Source organism: Carassius auratus, unplaced genomic scaffold (genome assembly GCF_003368295.1).
Source record: "Carassius auratus strain Wakin unplaced genomic scaffold, ASM336829v1 scaf_tig00033710, whole genome shotgun sequence".
Taxonomy (NCBI): domain Eukaryota; kingdom Metazoa; phylum Chordata; class Actinopteri; order Cypriniformes; family Cyprinidae; genus Carassius; species Carassius auratus.
This window is the reverse complement of record NW_020526098.1, coordinates 85,929-107,917: the sequence shown is the minus strand read 5'-3', so window position 1 is coordinate 107,917 and position 21,989 is coordinate 85,929. Positions and strand designations below refer to the sequence as shown.

At 35.5% G+C, this 21,989-nt stretch overlaps 1 protein-coding gene and 1 long non-coding RNA gene across 4 annotated transcripts in view; one reads left to right on the top strand and one right to left on the bottom strand.

Moving 5' to 3' along the window:
- LOC113081297 (LON peptidase N-terminal domain and RING finger protein 2-like) overlaps positions 1-21,989 on the top strand; it is a 95,157-nt gene that overhangs the window by 2,663 nt on the left and 70,505 nt on the right. The window lies entirely within an intron of this gene.
- Positions 12,480-15,051, bottom strand: LOC113081299 (uncharacterized). Of its 2 annotated transcripts, none has more exons than XR_003282152.1 (3): positions 15,006-15,051; positions 13,541-13,626; positions 12,480-12,533 (listed from the first exon to the last, which is right to left on the bottom strand). It is a non-coding gene; the product is annotated as an uncharacterized LOC113081299 (long non-coding RNA). The 2 variants fall into 2 exon arrangements; XR_003282153.1 differs by lacking the exon at positions 15,006-15,051 and adding an exon at positions 14,945-14,962.

Genomic DNA, 21,989 nt, shown 5'->3' with positions numbered 1-21,989 from the left:
TGGATTTGTTACATGTTATTAACCCAACCCAAAAGTCTTCTGAACATGCAGTGCTCTCTGTCTACACAGTTAGGCACAATAATGATTAATACTAAATTAATGCAGATCTTTTGTATGAACTTTAATGAACTTTGTTTAATTTTGTTTAGGAGGCTGTTAGACTTTTGTTTTAGGTCTTATCTGGACTTATCAAAAGTAGATCAATGCATTGGCCCTGCTTATAATTTGAAGTGTGAAAAATATATGCTGTCTTCAGTTTCATAGGCTATTAAATTTCAAAGAATAATAGTCAAATTTTGTAATGGTTATTTTTCTGAAATGAGACATCCTTGATAATGTATGCGGCTGACATATAGGCTATGACCTGCAAATGCACAGCCTTCAAGACATAAATGGGACAGTGGCTTAATAAACCTACTGAATAGCAGAGACACTTTTAAAGGATGCATGCTTTATCCAACAGCTTAGCCAGACATTGATAAGATTTTCTATATACATGAAAATATTTTTCCAGATACATACAGAATTTTAAATGGAAAAATTCAGAAGTACCCATTCCTGTTCTTGAAAATCTTCCTTTCTGCGAAAATTGAAACCGCTAATAAAGATTTTGATATTCTTTATGTGTAAATTAAAGTATAGTACCAGTCAAAACTATTGACTGGGACTGTATGTAGAACACTGTATATACATAAATGCTTGTGTGTGTGTGTGTGTGTATATATGTGTGTATATACCGTATTTTCCGGACTATAAATCACACTTTTTTTCATAGATTGGCTGGTCCTGCGACTTATAGTCAGGTGCGACTTATTTATCAAAATTAATTTGACATGAACCAAGAGAAATGAACTAGGGCTGTAGCTATCGAATATTTTAGTAATTCTACCAAAAATTCGATTAATCAAGTAATCAGATAAAATGTGTTTTTGCTTAATTAAAGTGCAATATTAATTATGCAAGAGAGAATGAGACTCCTGGGTCTCTTAAAATGAACAACTAAGTTTCCTTTTTTAGAATTTTTTTTTTTTGTATTTTACAAATGCATAGAATGCAATGCATACATCAAAAATAAACATTTAATTATTACCCATTGTTTCTCTGTCTGTACTTGTACTGTGAACAGTGACAATAAAGTTGACCGATGAATTATTTTTTTAAAAAAAAATTTTGTTTTAGTAGTAGGCTATGTACATTCTGCTGAACAAATATGAAATCACTGCGAGCGTCACACTCTTCAGTGTGTGTGATAAAAAGGAAGACGCGTTTCTGCTCCATTCATTTTCTGCATTGCGAATTTAAATTTAAATTTACATTTACGTTTGCCCGTGCCCTTAAACCAAAACACTGCTGACTCCTTGCAGTATGTGATTTTGGATTCAGCACTTGTGTCTCCTTCCGCTTTGTGGATGACGTAAACGCGTTGTCAGATTAAAAAAATATTTGTGATAGAACCTGACGTGAGATTTAAAATAAATTAAAAGAGGCTTCGAGGCAGAGGAATTTGCCTTGATAATTTTTTGTAATCGAGTTACTGTAGGAATCGTTTCAGCCCTAAAATGAACCAAGAGAACCAAGACTGCAGAAAGATACATACTTTTCAGTGTGCTACATTACTGACTGTACTGTCAAACTATGCTGGTGTTGTAAGCATCAGTGACATGGCAGTTTTAAGGGATCGAGTTATGTTGTATTGGTCTTGGGAAAAGGCAAACTTATGGGGACATTGCTTATTAACTTTACAGTAAGTTATGCATTTCACAAACTAGTTAGTAAATATTTGTTCTTGAATAGGATTAATTAATGTTAATTTTACAGATCATGCTTGACCTAATTTTGTTTGGATTCCAAGCTGTATGTGTAAGGAGTGGTTGGGCAATATGACGATATATATTGGATGGATGAAATTAAAAGTCTATCATTTTATATAATGCTCTATCGTTTATTTTGAGGTGATTCAAAACACATTGTTTACGGCAATACATTTTCACTATTTGAATGACGGCAGTCTGTCATGCATTACACGGTGATGCAGGCAGAAACGTGAATAACCGCATTAGGTCTTGGACGATAAATCGATGCAGAATCGATTCGTGGATCGATTCTTAGATTTTCAGAATGCATCACGATTCCTATGGAATCGATTCTGAGCTTAGATTTTAACAGCAGATCGCGCTCTAATCTAGATTTTTATCTGCACACTCATGAAGAAGAGTGCTAAAGAGTGCTTGTGTGTTCTGCCTAGTCATGTAACTTTACTTCATCTTAGAATGCTTTTATGATACAAGATTAATGTAAACACAGCCCACTGTGGACACCTTTGTAATTCGCTTCAACCTTTTTGAATTTTATGAATGATTATTTTAGGTTCAGGTGTCTGTAAGGATTTGGAAACCAGCAGAGTACGGGTGTTTCTAAAGCATGCACTGTAAAAAATGTATTGTCAAATTAACAGTAACTTACTGGCAACAATTATCCAGTAGATGCTGTATTTCATTCAACAGTACAATTACTGTAATACTAACTACAGTAGTGTTTAGCTTACTGTAATGTTGAATACAGCATTTTACTGTATTTTTAGTATTATACTGTTGATTTTTAATAATACTGTATAGTATTATACAGTTATGAAATGTTATTTAAATTTTTTATAGTGCTACTGTATAACATTTAGAATTTGTAGAAAACCTGTAAAAGTGCTATTTCAACTGCTGATGGGAAATAGGAAAAAGAATAATTGAAGCTTTAATTTCACAAAAACTGTTTATTTAAAAATTTTAAACAATACATTAGTAAAAAAAATAATGACAAATCTAACAAATTAAACCTGCAAATTGTGTGAGTGTGCGTGCTTATGTGTTCGATTAGCTTACCGTATTTTCCGGACTATAAGTCACACTTTGTTCATAGTTTGGCTGGTCCTGCGACTTATAGTCATTTGCGACTTATTTATAAAAATTAATTTGACATGAACCGAGAGAAATGAACCGAGCGCGGATGGTAATGTTTTCTCTTGGTTCTAAATAAATGCGACTTATAGTCCAGTGCGACTTACATATGTTTTTTTCCTCATCATGACGTATTTTTGGACTGATGCGACTTATACTCAACTAGATTTATCTAATAAAGCCTTATTCATATTGAAAAGAGAAGTATCTTGTGTTTTGTTCTTACAAGTTAATGTCTTAAACTGCCGATATTGTTACTGTGCTAATTAATAGTGTTTTCACTATAGTTTGGATATTAATATCCAGTGCAGATTTGATGTTAAATGGCTCGTTCAGTGAATCGCAGGGCGTCTCAGTGATCAGCCATGAAAAAGTGATTCCGTTCAAATTCCCTTTAAAATCTTAAAAATGATGCCCTTTGAGCTAAATTGACCTGTTTCCCTTACATTTATTTATTGCAATTTATTGTCCTATTGCTTGTAATTAGTTTCTTATTCTTATTTCATCACTGATTGTTTGTCTCCAGTGAGCTTGAGTTGTTGTTTTTTTTTATCATTATTTCCTTGATGAGTTTGACAGCGGTGACAAGAATTATGAAAATTCTATGGTATCAAAGATTTTAATATCATAAAATCCTTATAAAAAAACAAAAAAAAAAACTATATTGTAATATATTGTTATGGTGATATTTATAAAATTACTCACATTGTGATACAAGATTATGGTCATATCGCCCAGTACCAGGGCACTCACAGAGACCGCATGAAACAAATCTGAAAACTGAGTTTGTGTCATAGTGAGCGTCGCTGCTATATTTATGAATTAGAGTGTTGGCAGAAATATCTTTGGGTCTCTCACATGGTTGTATGTAGGCGTTTTGTGGGCTGCGTGTTTTCTTATCTCACAATATGTTGTTCAGGCAGTTTGACAGTAAACCCATATGTTGCCTGCTTGTTCAATGCTGACACAGTCTCTGACTTCAGAAACATTGTTGAGTCATATCAAATCCTGTTAATGCTGAGAAACATTTCTCTGTTATTTTCTCACTGCTCTTAATGGTTGGCTCATATGAGAATTTAACTGTTTGGACTTAGTCCTTACCAGACTAAATAAGCTCTTTTGCACTACAATAATTATATCTGCACTGTTTACTTCACTGGTTTGCACTCTCTGCCATGTGCTGCTTTACTTATCTTTCTTTTTTACATTAGCTATTTGTATAGTTGTACTTTATATTTGATTATTTTATTATCTTTATTTGATGTTCTACAGTGTGTTATCTGTACGCACCAAGGGTCTGAGAATAATTCAATTTAAATTCTATATATGTATGTACTGTACATGTGAAAGAATTGACAATAAAGCAGACTTTAGTAGCCTATATAATATAATCATAAAATTGCCATTAGGAAACAATTATCGATTACAAATGGTTGATTATTGTCCAGCAGTGTATTTGATTTCTTAAAGCAAATTAAAAGTAACAAAAAAAGAAGAGAAATATATATATATATATATATATATATATATATATATATTAGGGGTCGAACCGGGCTAACCGGCAGCGAGTGGCTTTAGTAAATAGGTAAACAATGAGAAATATTAGTTTAAACTCATAAATATAAGTAGAATATATCAATGATTATTCCATATATGTGCCAATCTTCCTATCATTATAATGGAATATTGGCCTTCAGATGTGTTCAGGAGAGGACTCTTATCGAACATGTCAAGTTTGGGGAAGATTGAACATTTTATGCCGGAGTTACAACAAATTATCTTGCTGTGGCGAGACATCAAATTTTTTCATGGCGTTATGGACACGCCCTTTAACAAAAACTCAAGATTAGATTAGACTGACCACAAAAAATACATTAATGTCAAAAGATTTCTAGGAGTAGTTTGGCGCAGCGTAAAACATGTCACTTCCTGTTGCAAATAGGTACCGCAATGACTATAACTGAATATGGGCATGTCAATCTGTTCAGGGTCGGAGTCTCATCAAACATGTGAAGTTTGGGGCAGATTGGACCTTGTATGTCTGAGTTATAGCAACTTCACGCCCTTCAACGGAAACTCAAGATCTTCGCAATTTAAGGCCTTCGCAAAGGCCTTTAGATTGGGCATACCAAATTTGGTGTTGATTTGAAGAAATCTCTAGGAGGAGTTTTAAAATACAACACATGGAAATGACCAAAATTACACAAAATTTGCTCATAATATTAAAAGTAACCGACTTCCTGTTGGGTTTAGAATTTTTCTCCAAGAGTCTTTTTTGTAGGTATTGGTGTGTTACATATGTTTGCCAATGTTCGTGCATGTACGTGAAACATAGCTGGAAGGCTGTTGATTTTCTTAGTATAGGTGGCACTGTCGAGCCATTTTGCCACACCCTCTTCTGAATCCTATATCAGACGAAAATTTTCACCAGGTTTGACGCGTGTGCAAAGTTTCATGACTTTTTGAGCAATGTTTAAGCCGTCAAAAATGCGATTGATTCGGGAGAACAAAAAGAAGCAGAATAATAATAATAGACAAAGCAGATACAAGAGGGTCCTCGCACCATCGGTGCTCGGGGCCTACATATAAATAAATAACTATGATTACAGTGCAGCATTACCAATCCCAGCTTGTAGGCCTGCTCATATAAAAAAAAAAAAAACGCTTGATGCATTTTGAAAACATTAGGCCGGTGACACACTAGCATATTGCACCTGTCAAACATAGTCTATTTTGCCGTCAATACTGTTGACGGTGTCCTTTATCAGTAGGCTTTATATTTATGATCAACGTGAAGTATAGATATTGTTGTTGTGAAGTCAAGATCCTGGTCTGTCGGCGGCCTCCCAATCATTCAAGATTCTGTTGAATGCTTAATAATAATTTGCCAATATGCTCTTGTGGCTGCTGTGAGTCACAAGACGACCCCCCCCCCCCACTCGTGCCCCCTCAAAAACAATGAGTGCATGACTCCCCTGCTTATAGATTAAATAAAATATTATTTTTACATTTAATAAGCTGTCATAGAGTATGAAATAAATACCCTTTGATGAATAGAAAGCTAAAGAGAACATCACATCACACATATACACAAACACCTATATATTTTATATATCCCAACCCAGCATATCCACATAAGAATATATTATAGATATTGAGTATATGATCCAAAGTATCTAGTAACTAACTACTTGAGTAGTTTTTTTATTCGATACTTTTTTACTCTTACTCAAGTAACTATTCAGACTAGTACGCTTACTTAAGTAAATATTTCTATAAGTACTTTTACTTGAGTACAATTTTTGGGTACTATACCCACCTCTGGTTATACTTGAAGTGCAGCTTACAGTTGGGAAAGTCTCTTATTACTGCCCACATTACTGGGTAAGATTCATAACCATTCTTCTTCCGCTCTTGAAAGTCTATGGAAGCCCATAGAATTGCTTGCAGGAAAGTGATGAAATTTGGTCCACAGATCAGAGAATCTGATTGGTCACCATAGCAGTTTTGGTGTCTGTAACTCAGGGTTAGGTAACTCTTTAGTGCTATAAAGACACAGAAAACGCGAAGCAGCCATCACATAATATATATATATATATATATATATATATATATATATATATATATATATATATTAGGGATGTCAAATTTCGATTATTTCCATGATCGATCGTCGTTTAAATTAACGATCAATTAATCGTTAACCATAATACTGCAAAATGCGTCTATTGCAGGCACGCAGTCAGCGGTATGACAGGATGTGCAAAAGCCACACACACACACAAAACGCTTTCTCACTTGAATTAAAGAGGTTTTAGTCTGAATAAAATGCTAGTAGCAGGATTATAAAATGAATAGATGCGATTATGATCATTTGATAAAATGAAGAGAGCGCGCCATACTTTTGAGGTCATTTTACTTTGTTGACAGTTTCCAATCCCGCACGGAGAACGCTGAACGCGCCTCTTTAAATGGTTTTGTGGTGCTCGTTGTTGTATTTTAAAGCACAATTGCAATGTTTTCAACTGACATTATTGTATAAAATTATCCGAAATGTGGAGCGCGTGTGACTGCGCTGCACATTAAGTGAACTACATCGGCGCTGCTGCACCAAAACACAGTTGCTCACATTAATTTGATCCTGCTGGATTCTGTCCTAGAAAATGTCAGATTTTTAAAAATCCGGCATACAGCGCATTAGATCGTGACAGTGCATGCATGCAGACGAAGATGAGCGAGCGCGGCTTTGGCTAGATTTATTTGGAGGTTATTGCTCATGTCTCATTCGGCACAAATCGAAATGTTTCCATATTCGCAATGTATTTGAATGTTAAACTATTATTTATAATGTAAACTAGGCCTGTAGCCTACTTAACACGCATTCGCATATAGACGGAAAAGATGATCCTCTTCATATGAGCAAAAACGTCCTTGGCATAACAGCAGAGTGGACCGGTATACTACGGTCTATTTAAACTGACCAGTGTAACCTTTTAATGTTTAGTTGACATTTTATTTTGATAATGAACAGACTGCGATGTAAGTTTGAATCGCTAGAATATACGTGTGCAGCAGGCTCCGGGGCGATCGAAACAGCTGAGACATTAAAAAAAATATATATTTTCCGCAAAAGTGTTTACTTTCATTTGTGCACACTCACAATAAAAACAGAAGATTTGTGCTCTTGTAAAATAAAGCAAACAAACAGAATGCGTTGTCATCCTTTTTTTTTTTTTTTGTGTGAACTTATGGAGCGCCCACACTTCTGTTTTAAATCCGTTAATCTTAATTAGCCTATTTAAGTCGGATATATTTCGCATAGCCTATTTAAAAAAAAAAAAAAAAAACACATGAAAACAAATTGTTATTTTTATGTTGGGCCTATTACTTAGTAGGCTATAAATTTTCCTTAAAGCATCCCATTTTGTCCCAGGGCTTAGAACCTGTGCCCTAGTCAGGTCCATGCAGAAACTTGTGAACGATGCTCGGCGTCATCGTTTAGTGACAGCAGTGAATGCTCCAGGAATGTGTCGGTCACAGCGCCTATTAATCGCTGTTTTGAATCCAGCAATTATTTATTTAGAAATGATAAGATCTGATTATGACAAGTGTGGTATAAAAGCTTTGTTTATTAGAGGAATAATAGGTTAACTGGAAAATGTTAGATCGCGACCATGCTTTTGGACCCCATAGTCTTCATTTACGCGGCTTTGTTCTGGTTTGCTGGTTGGTCACGAATTTCCACAAATTCAGTATATTTAGGCATTGTTTCTTTTCCTAAATCTTCATAGTCTAACCCTCTAATTTCCCAGGTTTATTTTATTATCTTTCGCTTTTAATAACTGTTTTCGCATCTCTTACTGTGGTAAACATGGGAAGGGAAATTAAAGATTTCATGAATTAAGAATTCGTTCGATTTATTAATTTGTTCCCTTATTTCACTTAAATCATGGGTTATTTAGGGAACAAAATTAATGAAACATGGGCAATTGCCACATTAATAATTCGTAGGAATGAATTAACAAGTTGTAGGAATGAATAGACTACCTGTCCTGTCACTGTGTCCCGCAGCCCTGCAAAGCGCACGATATAAAACAGTTATCTGATGAAATGATTAGTAACTACATTTCTATTGCATTTAATGTTGAATAACTTTTATGTTGTTTCTATTTTAATGTACTTTAAAGTTTAAATCACATTAAAAGCTTAATTTGTACATTGTGAATGAATGATGATGCTTTTATATATCGTCACCGTCACTCACAGCCGTTCGCACGTGTTGAGTGCGCATGAGCCGCACGCAGCCCAACATTGAATCGGTTAACCGACCATCGATAGCCTTAATCGATTGCATCTCTTATCGACAATTAATCGATCATCGATTAATCGTTGACATCCCTAATATATATATATATATATATATATATATATATAATGTGATAATACATAGGCTACATACATCAAATGATTGTATTTGATATTTTTTTCAATTCTGAAATTACATAATACTTAAAGCTTTTTTTTTAAATCTTGGCTTACATACATTTTTATGTATGCCATGTCATGTCATGCCATCAAAACCATTAAGCGGGCATCCAACAATGGGAATAGGAGATGTGGCAAAAAAAAATGTATCATAGATAATTATCATGATAAATGTCAAATTTTTATTTCTTTCAAGTTTAAAGTCAGACTTTTGCTCCAAAGTGAAAGTTGTAAAAACTAGACCATTAAATTTCCATAACAAAATAAATATCTAAGTAGAAAAAGTTATTTTTGGTAGCACTTTAGAACAGGTAACACTTGTTAACTATTAACTATGACATTCCTCTCAATAAATTCTTAATTTGCTGCTTATTAATAGTAAGGTAGTTGTTAGGTTTAAGTATTGGGTAAGATTAGGTATGTAGAAAAAGGTCAAGTGGAGTAAGGCATTAATATGTTCTTAATTAGCACTAATACATGGCCAGAGATGTATAAAGTACTAGAGACCCATACTTGAGTAAAAGTACAAGTGCTCTATCAAAAAAGTGACTTGAGTAGAAGTAGAAGTGCTCTTTAAGCACCACACTTAAGTAGAAGTACTAAAGTATTCAGCATTTTTTGTACTTAAGTATTGCAAGTAGTCTATTTTAAAATTTACTACTCAAGTACTGAAAGTAAAAGTAAAAGTATTGTGTTATGTAGCTAATAAAGAAAGTAGTCAAAAGTTTGAACATATTGTTTTTACTATTTCAAATGATTAACCTAAAGGACAATCACAATTCCTTTGACTGTATCTTCTTGCAAACAAAAGAACGGTTACTAGGGTTAGTTAGCCCAATTTGCAAAATGATGTCATTAATAACTTACCCTCATGTTGTTTCAAACCCGTAAGACATCAGAGGGTCATTTTGAATTTTTTGAAGCTTCGAAAATACATTTTGGTCCAAAAATAGCAAAAACTACGACTTTATTCAGCATTGTCTTCTCTTCCGTGTCTGTTGTAAGACAGTTAAAAACAAAGCAGTTTGTGATATCTGGTTCGCGAACGAATCATTCGATTTAATCGGATCGTTTTGAAACAGTCCACCAAATCGAACTGAATCGTTTTAAACAATTCGCGTCTCCAATACGCATTAATCCACAGATGAATTAGGCTGTTAACTTGTTTAATGTGTCTGACACTCCCTCTGAGTTAAAACAAACCAATATCCCGGAGTAATTCATTGACTCAAACAGTACACTGAACTGATGTGAAGAGAGAACTGAAGATGAACACCGAGCCGAGCCAGATAATGACTCGTTCACGAGTCAAGAACCGTTTCTGTCAGACGCGTCCGATTCGTGAACCGAGGAGCTGATGATACTGCGCATGTGTGATTTAGCGTGAAGCAAACTGACACACAGAGCGTCTGGAACCGAACTGATTCTTTTGGTGATTGATTCTGAACTGATTCTGTGTTAATGTTATGAGCCCATGTGCAGTCAACGCCAATGACGCCATTGCATCGAGCGCAAAAGAATCGGTGAACTGTTTTCTTCAACTGGTTTATTGAATCGAACTGTCAGAAAGAACTAACGTTACTGGTCATCCGAAAACCGATGCAACCGGTTCTTGACTCATGAACGAGTCATTACCCAGCTAACACAGTTACGTCGTGACGACGTAACTGGACCAGATCATATTCGTTGCAGCGACGTCCCAAATAACGTTCCAGCGACGTAACTTTGTGATTCCCATATCCGTCGTGGCGACGTTATAGTGGAACGTCGCTGGAACGTATTGAGTACGTCCCAGCGACTAAACTGGCACATTATGAGAACGTTACTATAAAGTACCATATTAGTCGCAGTGACGTACCATATAACGTTCCAGTGACGTAACTTTGTGATTCCCATATCCGTCATGGCGACGTTATAGTGGAACGTTGCTGGAACGTGATGAGTATGTCCTGACGACCAAACTGTCACGTTATGAGGACGTTCCTATAAAATACCATATTGGTCTCAGGGACGTACCACATAACGTTCCAGTGACGTAACTTTGTGATTCCCATATCCGTCGTGGCGATGTTATAGTGGAACGTTGCTGGAACGTGATGAGTATGTCCTGACGACCAAACTGGCACGTTATGAGGACGTGACATTACAGGATCATATTGGTAATTCATATTTTCACCTCACCATTACCTTGAAATACATAAAGAACTAATAAAGTCAATTCATCTCTAGGGCAAAAAATAAACCTTATGAAATCTAATTGTAATCTAATTATAGGGGATTCATAGTTAATACATTAATTACATACATGCAATGCAAACAAATACAAAAACATTCTAATATAAAATAGACAAAAACACACTGCATTCATTCACAAATCAATATTTATTCAGCACTACTTTCTAAAAATACGAAGCCAAAACATTTTGAACATTGCACCTGTTCTTTAACCATGCAAAATGTTACTAAGTTATGAGCACAGAAAACTAAACACATCAATTCATAGATTACACAATATGAACAACAGAAAATGTTTGTCTTAAGGATGGGGAGATGGTTAATCATGTTATCAGTGAAAATTATAAATAATTATCAGTAAACTTATTGATACAACATAATTTAGTGCAACAAAAAATACATGATATATAGATATGAAACAATTCAGCAGATACTGCACAGAGATACTGCACAAAGTAAAACTGTGAGCGTCGTATGAGGCTCCTGTTATAAATGTCTGGTGGTGATGTGCTTTAATTACACGACATGCAGGAAGAATATTTGGCTAATTCATGCGCACGATTTTCTATTTCATTCCCTCGATTTGCTAAAACGTGTACACTATTTATACATCAAGAGAACAAATTAGTAAATTGTGCATACGATTTAGCAAATCAATGAAATGTAAAAGTAATCGTGCACGTTTTAGTACATCGAGGGAACAAATTAGTAAATCATGGACATGATTTCTTTCTTTTTCTTGCATGTCATGATCAGGGCTCTGTGCTCACTATCAGAGGATAAACCTAAACAATAAAGCAAAGAACCATAATTTTTGAGCTTCTCAGAAGAAAAATATTCATAAAGCGTAAAGATATGAAAAATGAACAATATAGAGATTTCTAGCATCTCTCCTGTATTATTTGTCCCACCCGAAAAAACAAAGTTTTTTCAGAAAATGAGCATATCGACTTTCTCAGAAGAATCTGTGATCTCTGATTACTGACTGTGGAGAAGACTCTTTCAGACAGTGCTGAGGAGGCAGAGTTAGGTGCAGGACAGCTGATAGAGAAGAGGAAGAGTGTGTTTCTTACCCCAGCAGCAGAAGACAGGCTCTTCTGAGGGAAGGACAGGAGGCTTGATGCAGTGTTTTGCTGTAGAACAAGGATCTCTCAGCACCTGATCTTCTTCAGAAAAGAGTTCCTCTAGTGTAGAGTCAGACACTCAGATTTCTTGCAAACTGGAATCTTTTAATAACATTTAGCATATTATTGTAGCCATGTTCATTGTTTTTATTATAACACATGGCAAGCTTATGAGAAAATTGTTAAACGTGTTCTTCCTCCTCTTCTTCATCCTGGGCCTGCACTGTCAACATCCTCTGAGCTGAAAGGGAGGATCATCTTGTTAATGTTGCTCATGTATGTTCACAACCAGTCAAAAATCTGGAATCTTTTCTTTATGGTTTTCAAGAGAAGTCTCTTCTGCTCACCAAGGCTAGATTCATTTGATCAATTTAAAAAAAACAAAAAACCGGAAAGAAAGAAATAACAGTTTTCATACTGTTTTTTTGAATATACTTAAACATATTTATTGAAATAATTATGAGGCAAAGCTGAATTTTTCAGTAACTTTACTCCAGTCTTCAGTGTCACATGATCTTTTTCATATACTGATATGTTGATCGGGAAACATTGCTGATTATCACAAATCAGTGCATTTACATGCACCCAATCGCATTATTGCCGCTAAGATCAAAGTGTACATCTGCTCATGACATACATGATGTAAATCACATCTGCAGTTAGCTTGCTACGGTTGTTAGTTCCACTGAACTCTATTGGTAACGAAGGAACTTTTTGAACAAAGTTGGTTTTAGGGAAGCGCACCCCATATTAGAAATGATGGGGAAGAAAACTTAGCATTTCTGGAAAGTTGAATTTTTTCTTCATGATTACTTTATGAAACACAAAGTTCAAAACATTGAAAAAAAAGGTAATCTTTTGTAAAATTACAAAAGTCTACTCTACCACTGGTTTTCAATTTTATGCATTCTTGCTATTAGCCCCCCCCCCCCCCAAATAAAATAAATAAATACAATAAATAATAAATAAATGTAACTAGTGTAGACAAAAGTTTGGGCAGCACAACTGTTTTCAACACTGATAATAATCAGAAAAAAATTATTGAGCAGTAAATCATCATATTAGAATAATTTCTGAAGATCATGTGACACTGAAGACTGGAGTAATTAATGCTGAAAATATAGCTGTGCATTATAGAAATAAATTAAACTTTTAAAATATATTTAAAACTTTTGACCAGCTGTGTACATTGCCACATTTAAATGAAAACTCAACTTGTAATAATGCACACATTCTCAAAGAACTTACATTCTGGTGATTACTTCCTTCCCGCACTGCTGTCAGATCCCTTCAGTCATTCCCAGACCTCCTTGTTTTTAATCTTTCCCTCAAATCTACAGAAACAAACATCATTTTATAGACAATTTGGATAAGTCACGAATTGCAATAGTTATATAACTATAATCACAATGCTAAGTTATATATATATATAATTATAAATATATATTGAATCGGCATCACAATTATCGGGATAGTATTGAATTGGCAGATTAGCATATCATCCCAGCCCTAGTTACTACAGTCAAAACAATGAAACTCTCTTCAAGAGTGCACAATAACTGATATTTAAAACTGTTAAAAGAAAAGGCTCAAAATATTGCACACATATAATACACAACAATATCTCTTCCTTTGGTGTTTTGAACATTTCTATGAGTAATGCTACACGCTGTGACTCTGTGTTGCTTCAAGTGCGTCATTCTGCGCACTGGTTGTGTTTACGCGATGCACGCTGTATAGGAGCCATACCCTTTCGTATTATAATACATTAGCACAATGAAAGATTCTTGTTCTGTCCCATCTACCACATGTTGCTGCCTTCATTACTGTGCTATACATTTAAAAGAAATGTATTTTACACACACACATACATTATACACACACACACATATATATACAGACGGTTTCAACGGCAACAACATAAACAAACTTTTATAAACAAACGCTTTTGTGGACCTAACCTAACCGGTAGACTTCCAAATAGAATCAATAACAACAGCCAAGTCCTTCTAGAGTAGATATTTTTTGATAACAAACAAAATGTTTGCTGTGTGAATCAGGTGGACTTAATGAAAATGCAAATTCATCCTTTGCCAGCAGGAGATGTTTTAAAGCATAGACATAAAGTGCGAGAAATAAAGGTTTCCCCAGTAACAACTGTAAACAAAGCAGAGCTACGCTCACACGCTGCTTTATCAGGCATGTAACATGCACGTCTTCTTTCAGAAATACAGCGATATAAAAACACCTGTGCCTCGTTTTGATATTTAAACATATAAATGTTAGGAATTATTAAACGTGCAGTACGTAACGTTACTCATGTTTATTCAACGAAGCCTTTTTGAAAATTGATCAGTTTTAAAATTGTGGCGAGTCTCCAAAAATAAATAAATGTATGGGAAACATATCCCGCAGCACTACCACCTGAGCCCAACTTTAGACTACTCATCACCTTGACTTTAAGTTTGAGACCAAAAGTTTGGACACACCTTCTCATTCAAAAAGTTTTCTTTATTTTCATGATTATGAAAATTGTAGATTCACACTGAAGGCATCAAAACTATGAATTAACACATGTGGAATTATATACATAACAAAAAAATGTGAAACAACTGAAAATATGTCATATTCTTGGTTCTTCAAAGTAGCCACCTTTTGCTTTGATTACTGCACACTCTTGGCTTTCTCTTGATGAGCTTCAAGAGGTAGTCACCTGAAATGGTCTTCCAACAGTCTTGAAGGAGTTCCCTGAGAGATGCTTAGCTCTTGTTGGCCCTTTTGCCTTCTGTCTGCGCTCCAGCTCACCCCTAAACCATCTGGATTGGGTTCAGGTCCGGTGACTGTGGAGGACAGGTCATCTGGCGCAGCACCCCATCACTCTCCTTCTTGCTCAAATAGCCCTTGATGCCTTCAGTGTGACTCTACAACTTTCATAGTAATGAAAATAAAGACAACTCTTTGAATGAGAAGGTGTGTCCAAACTTTTGGTCTTTGCTGTAAAATATATGTAAAACTGTGTGTGTGTGTGTGTGTGTGTGTATATGTATATATATATATATATATATATATATATATATATATACACACACACACACACACACACACACACACTTTTGCACATCCTGTCATACCAGTGACTGGGTGTTACTGCAATAGACTTTGCAGCATTAAGGTTAACGATTAATCGATTATTTGATTGTTAATTTAAACGACGATCGATCATGGAAATGATTGAAAATTGACATCCCTACACAGAAGTATAGAAAATTCTACATTGATTTAAACATTTTTTTTGCAAAAAACGACACTGATATCGGATCAGAATTACTGTCTCTTCTCATAGTGACAGCCAATCACATTAGTTTTCTGGTATTGCATGCACTCGATTGGCTTGCGTCTGCGCTTGGGTATTTGCATAAGATGTTCTGACTGGAGGAGGGCTGCATTGGCGCTTGAAAAGTCTTCAACTTCTATTTAGAATTAATTTCTAGAATTAATTTCACCATGCTTGACGTCACTTCATTTAAAAGTAAACGAGAGGCGTTGACGCCCCGTGTGATGGGGCGTTATATGTCTGGATACCGCTGCACAAATCTTTCAACCACGAGAAATGTAGTTCCAGCACGGCCTTACATCCTGGACAGCACAATGGTCAGGATGACCTGAAACACAACCAACTGAAATCAATTTAAAAGTATTTAGTCTTGCCTGAGTGATGCTGAAACAACCAGGTTTAGTATTTCACCCAGGAGAAACTGTTTCCTGTGGAACAGTCTCCATGAAGAATGATCTCTTGATCCTGGATCCTTGCTGCCATCCACTCGGAGATGATTTGGAGGATATGTGGTTGTGTCTAAAGGGTAATGAATCAATGTTACAAGAATACTGATAGCAGCACTATTGATCCTGTACCTTATGTAAATGTTTTCAGTGCTGAACAAGTCAGGAACCAAATTAGTACCAGTTCTTGAAACCCATCTCTACTTGTAATAGTTGTCTTGTTGCTGCTGCCCAGACTGTCTCTTCCCCTGATGATAAATATATGTGTTCATTTTAAAGCAATAAATAATACATTTAAATTACTAGGTGGTAACAAATATATTTCCTTATAAGGAACTGAATCATGGACTCAACTGGTGGTTGTCAGGCCCTAAAAAAGTGAACAATTTGTTTACTTTTTGTGAAAGAAAGTATCAGATCAATTTGAGAATTAAACTAGCATTAAAAAGCATGCATGTGAAAAACACCATTAACACCAATAATGAACAGATGACAGAATTTACAAGCCTGCCACTTGAGGGAGAAAAGGGGAAATTATTAATCCCACATAACGTTACACTGAACATGATTTCGGCAGCCTCGGTCTAATTAACGTTAAACTTTATATTTAACGTTATATCGGATTATATTCAAGTTCACAGCATGGATAGCATGAGCATCATCAAGCTCGAGCAGCAGGTATTCAAACAAACTAATTAACGTTACTACGGTTAAAAATTGAATAATTAGAAAGTTAATACTGTATAGTTTATAGTGATAAATTTCAAATAATTTAAAACAGGTAAGGTTATATTCGATTTTTACAGTTAACGTTACCTTAGACCACCTCTGAGACTGCTTTTGAGCTAATTAACCAAACAGAGCATTTATTTATTAAATTGAAAGAGAAAACCTACAAAAATACAAAACACTACTCCTCTTTGATGGCATTTACCGTTGTATCAGTTAAAATCTATGAATAAAAGTAGATTTATAGGACTTACCTTTCCTCCGTGTCCGTCCGCTGGAAGTTGACCGTTACAAAATGACGGGCACGCGCACGTCGCGCACTTCACTCAGAAAGTGACGTGCCCTGCTAGTTTAAGGTTTAAATGTTCTTTTGTCCCGTACTCTCTTTCATTAACAAACATTATCACCATTTGCTAAGTAAATTGTTTATTTTATTTTATTGTTCTTAAACTGATGGCGCATATATATATATATATATATATATATATATATATAATTATTTTAACATGCTTGATAAATTTTTTTGTATATTTCCCAAAGAATATGCTGTTCAAATGGTATCTTAATAATAATAATACATCTAGTGCAATAATATTAAAAGTTATCTGAAGACCAGCTGACCACGTTGCTACAACGTCCCCAATGGGACTAACTAGCGACGTCTTTTGAGTACGTGCCCTCAACGTTTCTGGGAAGTTAGCCAAGATTTAAAAAAATGGAACTTTACCACGACGTCCTCACAACGTTGCCATAAAGTAATGTCGCGCTGACCAAATGACGACTAACTGGCGACGTCCTCACAACCTTCTGTGTTTGCTGGGTATCTGGCTCGGCTCGGTGTTCATCTCTCTCTTCACAGCAGTTCAGTCAGCACGCGCAGTCTCGCTTGATTCGCTCAATGATGTGCCAGCTTCATCAAACCTTCCATCTACAGTTCTGGCAGTGGTTTGTAATGGAATGATTCGTAACATTATTATAATTGTAACGAGTAACGATGCAGCACATAAAAAAAATATCGGAGTAAAAGTATTAAACTCAGCGAAAATATGTACCGAAGTAAAAGTGGAAGTAGGAGAAAAAAATAATACTCTAGTAAAGTACAGATACCGCCTTTTAGTACTTAAGTACAGTAGTGAAGTAGTTCTACTTCGTTACTATACATCTCTGTACATGGCTAATATTCTAGTAATATGCATGCTAATAAGCAACTTTATAGGTGTTACCTTAATAATAATTATATAATTTTTTGTCTCTTAGAAATGGACATTTGATAGTAGCTTGAGTTAGGATGCAGAGGTACATTCTTATTCATTTATAAAATGTAAAATGTAATTAAAATTGTAGCATCCTCAGTTTTATATGGTTTTATTTATTTAATTTTAAATTAAGCATCAGTCTCCCATAGTAACACACATACAGTACATACTATAATTATATACCATTACTCCTTTAATAAAATTAAGTATGAATCCCAATCCCAAATTTCTTCCACAGTACCATGGTGCAGTGAGTGTTACTACAGTAAATCCATGGTAAAAGATGGTGATGTGTAGACTGAAAAGCCTTCTGACTTCTGTTTGGATTTGAACTACTTTAAATCATGGAGTCATTGTGTTGTCACTGAATTCAAACACTTTACACTGGATCTCATGGTGAGCGTGATTTCACCAAGTACAATGTGTTCTTGGATCAACATCATTATTGATCCTGGAACAACATTCCAATCAACCAATCAGAATTGAGATTTAACTTTTCAGGAAATATGTTTTAGGCTTAAAATCAGAGTCAGGTGATTCTACACCCTTGTTGAGCAGCTATCATTTCTCACTGATTTTAGGAATAGATTATGGGTAGGGTTAGGTTTAGGGGTAGGTATTGGGTTAAGTTTATATTTTTGGACCATAATGTTGATCCAGGATCATCAAAAGATGGGAACATGTCTTACTTGGCAAATCAGGGCAACCAGATTTCACAGCGAAGCTTGGTAGGGGTGTAATTCACTCGTTTTCTCAATGCATCGATTACAAACCCTGACGATGTATATGCATCGATCTTGAAAAAAAACTATTTAATGCTAAGAATCGAATGAATCGCAATTTTCTATAGTGATTCAGTGCTTTTAAAATATATACACATTAAATGACTACACGCACAAATTAATGAGACCTTGAACTAGGGCTGGACGATTAATCGAAAAGTAATCAAAACCGAAATTGAGAACCTCTAACCAACACAATTTTCCCATGTCGGTTATTTCGGGGTTTTTTTTAAATCCTGTTAATTCTTCCCCCTTAAAAGCATACTAGCGCGTGTGTAGCCACATGACTCTGCCCTGTCCAGTCAGTGGCATAAAAGCAAAACACGGAGGTGAACGCCGGTTCAATACTTAGTGATGGCGCACGAGCGGTGAGCCTTGCGTCTTCAATAAACTTTGTCAGTAGTATTTGTTTTATGGTTTGGACATTCAAGCGATTGGATGATTGGATGTGTATTATTATATTGAGCTACCATGTTCCCGCTAGGGAAGATCTTGTTTACATCAAAACTTAAACCAAGCTGTTTACACAGAACACATATTTTGCATTTTCTAGAGAGGGACATCTTCTATTACCCTTGCACTCGCGTCTCACACAATAGAGCTGCTTGTTTAGAAAGCCATGTCAAATTTAATTTATTTTTTATTTAATGTATGTTTTTTTCAAAAACATATCTTGAGACTTTATGGTGGGTTTTCCCCATCCTACCGCATCTTATGTTTAAATGAAAAATGTACTCTGTGTTATTGGCTTTCACCCCTCTGAATTAAATGCATGCACACATGATACTGTTTTGTTTATAGTTCTTTAAGCTACTATATTAAAATTGGTTTATAAACATTATTTTAAATATTATGCACTTTTTTTTCACAGTCATATTTTTTTATGCTTTGAATAAACGTCCATTAGTAATATTTTGCCCAATGCGCCCTCTTGTGGCCTCAGAAGAGAAGCCAAAAGCTTTTCTTCACCCTAACTAAAATTATGCATTTTAAATTTGAATATAATTCGAATTTGGATAATATTTAATTGCAAATTCGAATTTAGTTTTTCAGCCATTTTGACAGCCCTAGTTCGCACAGCTGCATTGTGGCACGAACACTCATATAAACAGTAGTTGTGAAGATCACAGGCACAGAGGAACGAATAAACTAGTTGTCAGCGCTGTCCTGTGATTTATCACTAAAGTAGCTTAGAATCTCAAAAATTATTATAGCATATTTTTCTACTTTTGAAGGAACTAGGCTATTTGCAATCAATCGTACTGATACTGTGCTAATTTATCTTTATCTGATCATTTATTTATCGCTTACACTGAGCAATAATCTGTAAGAAATGTTGCGAACATAGATAAAATAACTGCTGATAGTGAGCTATGATGTCAGATCGCTCTTTCAATAGGAAAAATATCTCCCCTTCAATAGTCATTCATATTTACAGTACAAAAAGCGAACTATGAGGGCAAAAAAACTAAACCGAAACAAAATAATCGTTCATTAATCGTGATCGAGGTAAAATGTTTAATTAATCAAGGTTTTGATTTTAGGCCATAATCATCCAGCCCTACCTTGAACAGTGTTCGTGCCTCGCATCTATCCTTCACGTGTTCCACTATTACCCCCCGAGACTGTCACAGGATTGTGCTTGTGCTCTGTTCATTTCTGACGTAACTGATGTGTGATCTCCCCTCAGGACTTGTGGCCAGTAATCGTTACCTTTAGAAGTCGAAAGCTGCATATTTATTGCATGGGCAGACCAGAAATGTCTCTAAATCCTTCCACTTTAATGATAAACTAATGAACCGACTGTACGAAGGAAACTGTTAAAATAACCACAGAATTAACAACGACCTTGAAATAAGAGCGCAAGGTTTATCTGATAATCAGATGCATGAAAGCAGTGTTTGTTGCTTTAGCAAACAGACATCTGGCGCGTTGTCTCTCAGAAACATAGTTAAATGGCTACTATAGCATTTTATTTTGTAAAAATGAGATAAAGAAGTTTTCACAATGAAAGAGAAGTAGCACCATTAAGCTGGCATGTAACAATGGACAAAAGGTATTTTTTTTTACCTATAGTTCTCTAACCATAAAAGCTGCAGTGTAATTTTCTCCCTGACTAAGCATTTAAAGAATTTAGGAGAAGCATTTAAATAATCCTGTGAATCAATCAATCAATCAATCACCTTTATTTATATAGCGCTTTAAACAAAATACATTGCGTCAAAGCACTGAACAACATTTATTTGGAAAACAGTGTCTCAATAATGCAAAATGATAGTTAAAGGCAGTTCATCATTGAATTCAGTTATGTCATCTCTGTTCAGTTTAAATAGTGTCTGTGCATTTATTTTCAATCAAGTCAATGATATCGCTGTAGATGAAGTGACACCAACTTAAAGGGGGGGTGAAATGCTATTTCATGCATACTGAGTTTTTTACACTGTTAAAGAGTTGGATTCCCATGCTAAACATGGACAAAGTTTAAAAAATTAAGTTGTACGTTTGAAGGAGTATTTCTGTTCCAAAAATACTCCTTCCGGTTTGTCACAAGTTTCGGAAAGTTTTTTTTCGAGTATGGCTCTGTGTGACGTTAGATGGAGCGGAATTTCCTTATATGGGTCCTGAGGGCACTTTTCCCGGAAGAGCGCGCGCTCCCGTATAGCACAGCACCGAGAGCACAACAGACTTCACTGATCAGAGCCAGAGCGTCACGAAATGTCACAAAAGGAGTGTGTTTTTGGTTGCCAGGGCAAGACAACCCTGCACAGATTACCTAAAGAGAAACCGCATTAAGGGACCAGTGGATGGAGTTTATTTTTACAGAGCATCAACGGAGTTGTGCAAGTGTTTGTGTTTGTTCCCCTGCATTTCGAAGATGCTTGTTTTACAAACAAGGCCCAGTTTGACAACGGATTTGCACATCGTTTATTTCTTAAGGATAATGCAGTCCCAACGAAAAAGGGTCACGATCGTGTGTTGGAACCGCACGCGGTAAGTAAAACTGCTTCAAATATCTCTGTGTTGTTAACTTAGCTGTCGGCGTGTAAGCACATCAAGTAAACAACATGTGATGTTGTCATCAAACTGCACGAGTAAAACAGCTTCAAATATCTCTGTGTTGTTAACTTAGCTATCGGCGCGTAAGCACAT